This window comes from Borostomias antarcticus (genome assembly GCF_949987555.1).
Source record: "Borostomias antarcticus genome assembly, chromosome: 9".
NCBI classification, from domain to species: Eukaryota; Metazoa; Chordata; class Actinopteri; order Stomiiformes; family Stomiidae; genus Borostomias; species Borostomias antarcticus.
In genome coordinates, this window is record NC_140242.1 from 21,734,055 (window position 1) to 21,742,004 (window position 7,950).

At 44.4% G+C, this 7,950-nt stretch overlaps 1 long non-coding RNA gene across 1 annotated transcript; it reads right to left on the reverse strand.

The window, feature by feature from the left end:
• Positions 1-6,439: 6,439 nt before the first annotated feature.
• LOC311313488 lies at positions 6,440-6,935 on the reverse strand. The gene is made up of 3 exons (XR_014630617.1): positions 6,800-6,935; positions 6,621-6,710; positions 6,440-6,491 (listed from the first exon to the last, which is right to left on the reverse strand). It is a non-coding gene; the product is annotated as an uncharacterized lncRNA (long non-coding RNA).
• Between the last annotated feature and the right edge of the window lie 1,015 nt (positions 6,936-7,950).

The following is a 7,950-nucleotide window of genomic DNA, read 5'->3' on the forward strand; positions in this document are numbered from 1 at the left end:
TCTATAAGAACATGTCAATTAACTCTAACTCTATGGCACTTGTGAGTAAAAAATAAAAATGCCTGCAAGCAAATGTTCAAGAGTGTAGCAACATTTTGAGTCTATATTAATGCATTCATTCAGGGAGTCATGAGGTAATGGGATATATGTTATAATGAAATCAACGTATACTGTATGATAAAATAACACTTACTGAGCACCTAGAATAAACCTTTGAATAATGAAATGGGAAAGATATGTATTGACCATTGGCAGGGGATGATGATGTGATGATGTTTTTATTGTACATTAGGCTATTGTCCTGAGAAATGTATTTATTGTGACACCAAAACAGCCTGCATGCCTTCACATTATGCTCTTAGTCACTTGTTTAAAAAAAAAAGATGTACTTGTGAGTTCTGGCAAGTAGTAGTACATTGGCTTTTCCTACCTTAAATGCAATTATTGTTAGTCGCTATAAGTTATATAGCTATAAGTTAAGTATAAGCTGTTGTTAGACGATAAAAGCGTCTGCTAAATGACTGTAATGTAATGTACATACTTGTTTGTCTTTTGTTTGAACCCCCACTTCAGATTCAGAGTTGTATTTAGCCAGGTGGGCTTGTACCTCTGAGAATGAATGTGATGTGCACAGAGGTGACAGAGACGTCACTTTGATCTGTGTGCAGCGGCCAAGGTTGGCCTCTGAGGACGGCACTGCCAGAGTGAGAATTCAATATGGGTGCTGCCGGCCTCATCCCAAACTGAAGGAGACTGCCACCTTGGTGAATGTGTTACATTGCCTGCAGGTTTTAGGTAGGCCTACACCTGTTTGCAAAACATCCATTAGATGGTATTTTACACTCATTCATTCAGTCGGGCATGGCATCACACTGCCAATGCCACTCCTATATGATACAGAAATATAGTAAGCCTATGGAAGTTATGATCCCATAAGGTTATCGCACAAAAGCTTCCCTCGCACTAATTGGCCTGGCTTCAAACCTATGCCAAACAAAGAAATGGGTGGACTGTAGAGTTATGTGAAGGAGTGTGTGTGTGTGTGTGTAGTGTTGTTTACATTACTGAACCAAGAGGTGGGCTGCCCATGGGGGGTGGGGCATCTTTCCCCCCAAATGTGGGTCACTACCCCTCCTCGGGTGATTCCCTCCGTGTTCCATACCAACAGTACCCTGCCCCACCCCCGGAACAGCAGAAAGCCCTTCCTCCCTAATGAGGCTTCATTGAGCTGAGCTGTCTCACCACAGCTCCTCCCAACTGATGGCGTACTTCCCCAGTCCTCAGACACCAGCGCCCTCTACACACCGTCCTGCCAATCACATCTTAGGTCATTATCTCTGATAGGATGAGATCTGTAGGCAGTCTTTCTGTTTGTGGCTGGCTGGGGCTTTTAAAAACAAACCCCTCCCCCATGCACTTTAGGCTGAGGATGTATTGACAGGCAAGCTAACAGCCTCTTCCTCTGTCTGAAGGCCTATGGTTTAGGAGCACAGTAGAAGGTGATTGGACGGTACAGGGCCGGGAGATGAGGCCCCCCAGGCTACTCTTCCGCTACATGAAAAGAACAACAGGGCTGAACAAGGGTCTCTTTACCTTTTCCAGCCTTTTTGTTGGCTGGAAAGCCTGTGGCCACACAAAGAGATGATGACCCAGACTCTGTGTGCATGTATGGACTATGAACTCCTTGTACCCTTCAAACTGGTAGTCAGTGGGTTGTCGGCCTGTCGATGTCAAAATATCGATAGATGTATTAAATTGTATAAACATTTTGATTGATTCTTTGTCATTTAACACTACACTTGTGTAAATGGCCTTAAACTGTTTTTGATTGGCTGATGGTTTGTGGATCTAATTAAATCCAGGTCAGCTGAGTCAGCTGACGCAGACAGACAGGACTGCTCTTTCTGTGTGAAAGAGACGCATCAATGAGCATATCTCATTAATGGTATGGGGGGAGTGCGGTGGACTGGTCACATAATTCAGTATGTCCTCTCTGTTACACATTGGTATTAATGACGAGACAGTCTGGCTCTTAAAGGGCAATGCTCGTTTTTGACAACCTGGACCTTATTTACGACATATTATAAGAAGTTTGACTCACCGAGATCACTTTGGTGTACTTCGGAGGCCTGTAGAAGAAATTTAAAATCCAGCGCGAGCCAGTATATCCATGTAATGACGGTGATCGGGGCAACGGGAATGCAGTTTCTCAAAATCCATTTTCGGCCGCTAAACGGTTGTTTTCATCAATCAGATTGAATGAATCGACAGTTGCGATTCCTCAACGCGAGGCATTGTTGTTGTTTTCAAATACGGGGTCTTTAGCCTCTGTAATATGATCTTTACACGCCTTTCCCCACTTGCCCCAGCACGCATGCGCACAGGCCAGCGCGCAGACTGGCTATTCTCCGGCTCACATTCTCTGCGCTACGATCGTTGTTGGTGCCGAGAATATTGTCGTCGTCATTCGTCAGCAACAATCCGATCGTAGCGCAGAGAATGTAATGTAATGTAAAGATCATATTACCTTTAAGTCCACAAAGCGTTAAGCAAACCAAATAATCATGTGGTCAATATACCACATTATCCTCCCTTTTAGCTGAGGACATACAAATAAAAATATTCCTTCTAACAACTGAAAATATCAATAAACGTGTTACAACTACGGTTGTCTAGTGATTCATAGCAAAAACACAATGTGGCCTAGTTTAACTCAAATAACATTGCTCTCATATGGTATAAGTGTTGAGTGTGAGTATATGTATATGGACACAGTCCATAGTAGTGGAATGCAGTCTTATGGCATATAGGGCCTTGGAGGTTTAATCACTGGGTGTCAGCTATTCCCTCAGAACTGCTGCAGTCTACCATCCACCGGTGCTGCCTGTGATCCCGTAACATCTACCTCAATGGCTGTATTAGGTTCAGCAATGTTTTTTGTGATCTCGTCTTCCCACAGTGCAACGCAGATACACAGCATCGTCAACAGTAAAGAACCGGTCTGCACCAGTGCAGTCATGGTGGCCTTTCTGTTGATACTGCTTCCAGCACACTGTCTCCTCGGTGCAAGGCTTAAGGACATCCAGCCTGGTCCGGAAATGTCTGTGTAGGAACAGGTCAGCTGGGGACTGTCCAGTGGGGCGGTTCGGTGTACTGTAGTGGAATATTGTCCCATGCTTTGACGATAAATTGGGTGATATCAAAAAATCTTTTTTAAAGAATAATTCAAGCCTAAACTCACCTGTAGCCGGAATGCCTCAGGGTGGGCACTAACCATTTCCCCCCCCCCCAAATAATACCTTTCTCTGATTGTCATACAGAAGACAATAAAACACAAAATGGATTTCATTTTCTATTTCTCCATGATCACATAATAAACACAACCTGTCTTCTTCCAGAACTTAGAATATAACTAGAAAGGGTGCTCAGAGAGCACAGGGCTGCGCCCATTAATGCATTTTGTTGGTGTAATCGAGTTGAAATGGTTAAACTCACTCCTCAGTATACAGTAAATATAGTTGCACACTTGCACCATGAAGAGTAAGCTATTTGGTGGTGTAACTGATTGTGGTGTTTATGAGAGGTGGTAATGTATGAACACAACTGATTTTTTTTCCTTTTTTTTCAATCAGCCAATATATAACAGAAGACATAAGTTACAAAACTATATACAGAAATTAAGTCCAGTGTTCATTCTTCTGGTGGGTAAAACGGACAGACACTAACCCAGTGTCCATGCCTCTTGGAGGGGTAGGGCACTAGCCCAGTGTCCATGCCTCTAGGACGGGTAGAGGGGCACTAGCCCAGTGTCCATGCCTCTGGGAGGGGTAGAGGGGCATTAGCCCAGTGTCCATGTCTCTGGGATGGGTAGAGGGGCACTAGCCCAGTGTCCATGTCTCTGGGATGGGTAGAGGGGCACTAGCCCAGTGTCCATGTCTCTGGGATGGGTTCTAAGTTGGCTTATGCTACACCCCTCCATAGAGTTTCGTGAAAATTGTTCTGGTAGTTTTTGTGTAATCCTCAGATATTATTTTGTTTTAGATGCATTGAAACATAAGATAATATTGGTTGCTTAAACCGCAAACAAATAAAGTTGATATCTAAGATGATATCTAAAGCTGACTTGATTCCTCATTGTAACAAAGAGCCAACGTTCTCTAAAGAAAAATCAACATCATCCTTGCGGCTCAAACCCACGATAAAAATTCAGGTCATACAATGGATGTGGGTGGGCACCTTAACAAATCATTCAAAAACATGTTAAACTCTCGATTTCAAAGACAAGAAGCTCACCGAGGGGGTAATTGGTGTCCGTTGGTGTTCTGACATCTGACAAATTCGCCGCAAAGTATGAATCCTGTAGGGTTTTATTGATCATTTTATGAAATCCATTGACTTGTATTGAAGCAACCGTTGTAGATGTGTAGATCAATCCGCAGAGGGGATTCAGGAAGCGGAATTACTTACGGTAGCTATTGTTATTGTTTATGTTGCTAGGCTACCTAGTTTGCGGAAGTTTACACACGTGTGTGCTGCGACTAAATAGTTATATGCTAAATATTTTAAAAAGCCTTTCCAGATTAACTAGAATCTTACTTTATGGTGAATTATATGTCAGAACGCCAACTAACAATTCGGTGAGTTTCTTGTCTTTGAAATTGAGAGTTTAACATGTTTTTTGAATGGTTTTTCAAGGTGCCCACCCACATCCATTGTATGACCAAAACGGTGGTAGAGCAATTATCAGACTTTCTCAAAAGTGCTAGTTTTGTCAACGTTTTGATCTGAACCATTGTATATGATCATAACCCTACTAACACACGCAGGTTGCGCAAACGTTCGACATACGGCCGCTATAGGTGACGATTCGTCTGCGCCGCGTGCGGAAATTACGCGGCCATTTACGGAAACGCGAGATCTGCCGTTTAGTAGACGCTACGTAAGAACGACACGTCATTCCGAAGTTGCGGCCGCGTGCAAAGAACGCACGTGATCACGTGGGCAGGAACCTCCGTTATAAACTCACTTGGCTGACACTAGATTAACAGGTATTTATATGACTTGGTCTGCACGTCTTTTTCGCACGGTGCAAATACGGTGCGGCCGCGTGCAAAAAACGTGGGCAGGAACTTCCGTAATAAACTCACTTGGCTGACACTAGATTTACAGGTATTTATATGACTTGGTCTGCACGTCTTTTTCGCACGGTGCAAATATGGTCACTTACTGACCACTGGCTATATTTAGCATTTGCAGTACCACTGGCTATATTTAGCATTTGCAGTACCACTGGCTATATTTAGCATTTACCAGTACAAAAACGAATTAATGCTATATGGGGATATAGCAGCAAGCATTATGATACAAACCAATATAAGACTGAACACCATTAACAGTTTAGAACATTTTATTACACAAAGTACATTACAAATTAAAAGTATACATATTTACAAGGATGAGGTTTACGGTCTGTCACATTACGCATAGCCAGAAAAGCAAAAAAAAGCATGTACAAGCTCTGGCTAGCAACCCATTATCTGACAATTGCAAAAGTTCTAAAAACAAAAATGAAACAGTGCGCATTCTGTGGCAGGCAGACCGGGAACAGAACGTTGTATCCCACAAAAAAAAGGTTAAAATTTACAAAAACTATTTACAAAAAAGGCATCCATCCTGGCAGGCTGGAAAGGCAGGTTTAGGGAGACGGGCTGGGGGTCCCACATCTGAATCGAGGGTCTGGGCAGAAGAGGTCATCCTCATCTGAATACTCCACTGTGGTCAGGGCTGGAGCTGCGGTCAGGGGCTGGGCTGGGGAGGTCAGCTGGGCTGGAGCAGATGCCTAAGGACATAATGAAATGGCTGTAAAAGCAAGTCGCATACGTTCATTGGAAGCGTGCCATGTCACTGGATACGAGAAAATTAACTGCCTGACATCACATACCTTTTTGAATCGAGCAGGGGCATGTTTCAGCATCTCCTGCAGCTGGGCAGACACCTCCGTCACAGTGGTGCTTGGCTTACAGGCCATAACCCTCCCTCAGACTCTGCATGACGCTGGAGAACTGCTGACACATCATCCTCTGGAAGTCTGGATATTAAACACAGATGTGGCTATAAGTAATTGTACGGTCCCATAATGGATATTCAGCTCAAAGTATATCCCTACATGCAGCATGAAGTAGTTCACAAAATTCAGCATACCAGCATCTGCAGAGCTTGATGGCAACACTGCTGGAGCTGTTGGTCTCACAGGCGATGGCATCAGAGAACTACCTGAAAACCAGAGGATAAAGGGATGAGCAGGAAACTATGGTGCTGGCGGCGTAGTGATTCTGGCATAAGGGGAAGAATCAACTCGACATGAGACATGTCAGACCCTGACCTGGTCTGGCCGGGGTGCTAATCGCTGATGCATGCTGCTCGTGCCTGGACGTCTGAAGGGCCTGGGCTCACAGCGCCTTGGCTCAAAGGACCCGGGCGATGAACATCTACTGCCGAGTAGTGAGATGTGAGATGAGCGAATTAGTGAACTGAGTACATGAGTCTTCCGAAAGTCCTGAGTTAACTGTAAGTGTGCAAATATGCATAGACATTTCACCAACACAAACATGCATGGATACCTGCATTGATAACTGGCAGAGCAGGCCTTCCGGCTCTGGCACCTGGCATAGCTGGTCTGGTCTGAGTTCTGCCGACCGGCTGCCTGGGCACTGGAACATATAGTAGAGGTAAATTAGCTCAGATTAGTCAACTCAAGTAGTACTCTTTTGGGACTGTTGAATGCACTTTATTATATTACCTTCGTCACTGGAGTCATAGCGTGTGTTGCGCTGTCTCTTCCTTGTGTCTTGGGAGTTAATCCATTGATGACTGCTGCTCAAACACCTTCGCCAAGGCACTGGCTACTTCATAATGCTCTGTGTGTTCCTCAGCAGACAGAGGTTGTCATGGCTCCTCTTGATGTGCTTGTGGAGGTAGATCTGGGAGGTATAGGAGAATGGGCACTCAGAGCAGGAGAACACCCAAGTCTTGCACAACTCTAACAGCACAGCTAGGAGAGCGAATGAGAGAGACCATTAAAAAGGATTATCTCACCTGTAGTACAAGTTCAAATATAGAGTGATTATACGTCATTGTAAATGAGAGCTTACTCTCAATTGATTCACGAGGTTAAATAAAGATTGAATGAATATGTAGCTAGTGGGGGGTTACAACCACACAACTGTGGAGAGAGAATGAGACACTTGGTTCCCTCCTCTACTGGTGTTCATGGCCATGGCCACACACCTGGAATACTCCAACCCTGATTTAAAGGCATAAAAGTGGGGAACACATTCTTGAGACGGTTCCTAAAACTGGAGGGAAAAAAAACGGGAAAATGATCTTCCCTCTCCTCATCACTCACTTCTGCATGGGGCTGAGCTCTACCCTGTCATCAGTAGCAATACATGGGATAGCGGCTCAGCACACAGGAGAACTGCACAGAGAGGAAGGAGGAGAGAGAAAACCAACAACAAAAAAGGCAAGAAGGGTTAATAACTGAGTGAATCTTGCAAGTTTGCACTACAGGGAAGCAATTGCTCAATTTCCCTGATATTGTGGCGTCACTGGCGTCAGTGATGCGTCTTATGAATCTCACATGTCTACCGCTAACATTAACTCAATATCAATATTCCCATTTGTTTATCCCGTCTATGGAAACGTATGTGCATTTGTACTTACGTGTGCCTGCCTATATTGATGATCAGGTGTTTCTCCACCTAAGGGCTGGCCAGACAGAACCATCAGAGACCATTGGGCTGAGCTGAGGAGAGAGCGACATGTTAGAGTGTATGTGTGCATATGTATATGGTGCTCTTCTGTTAATACTCATGAGGGCATTCAACTGAACAAGACTCACAGAGCCTGTGGTGCTGTCCCAGGACTGCCCCTGGCCACGCCTGTCCCCGT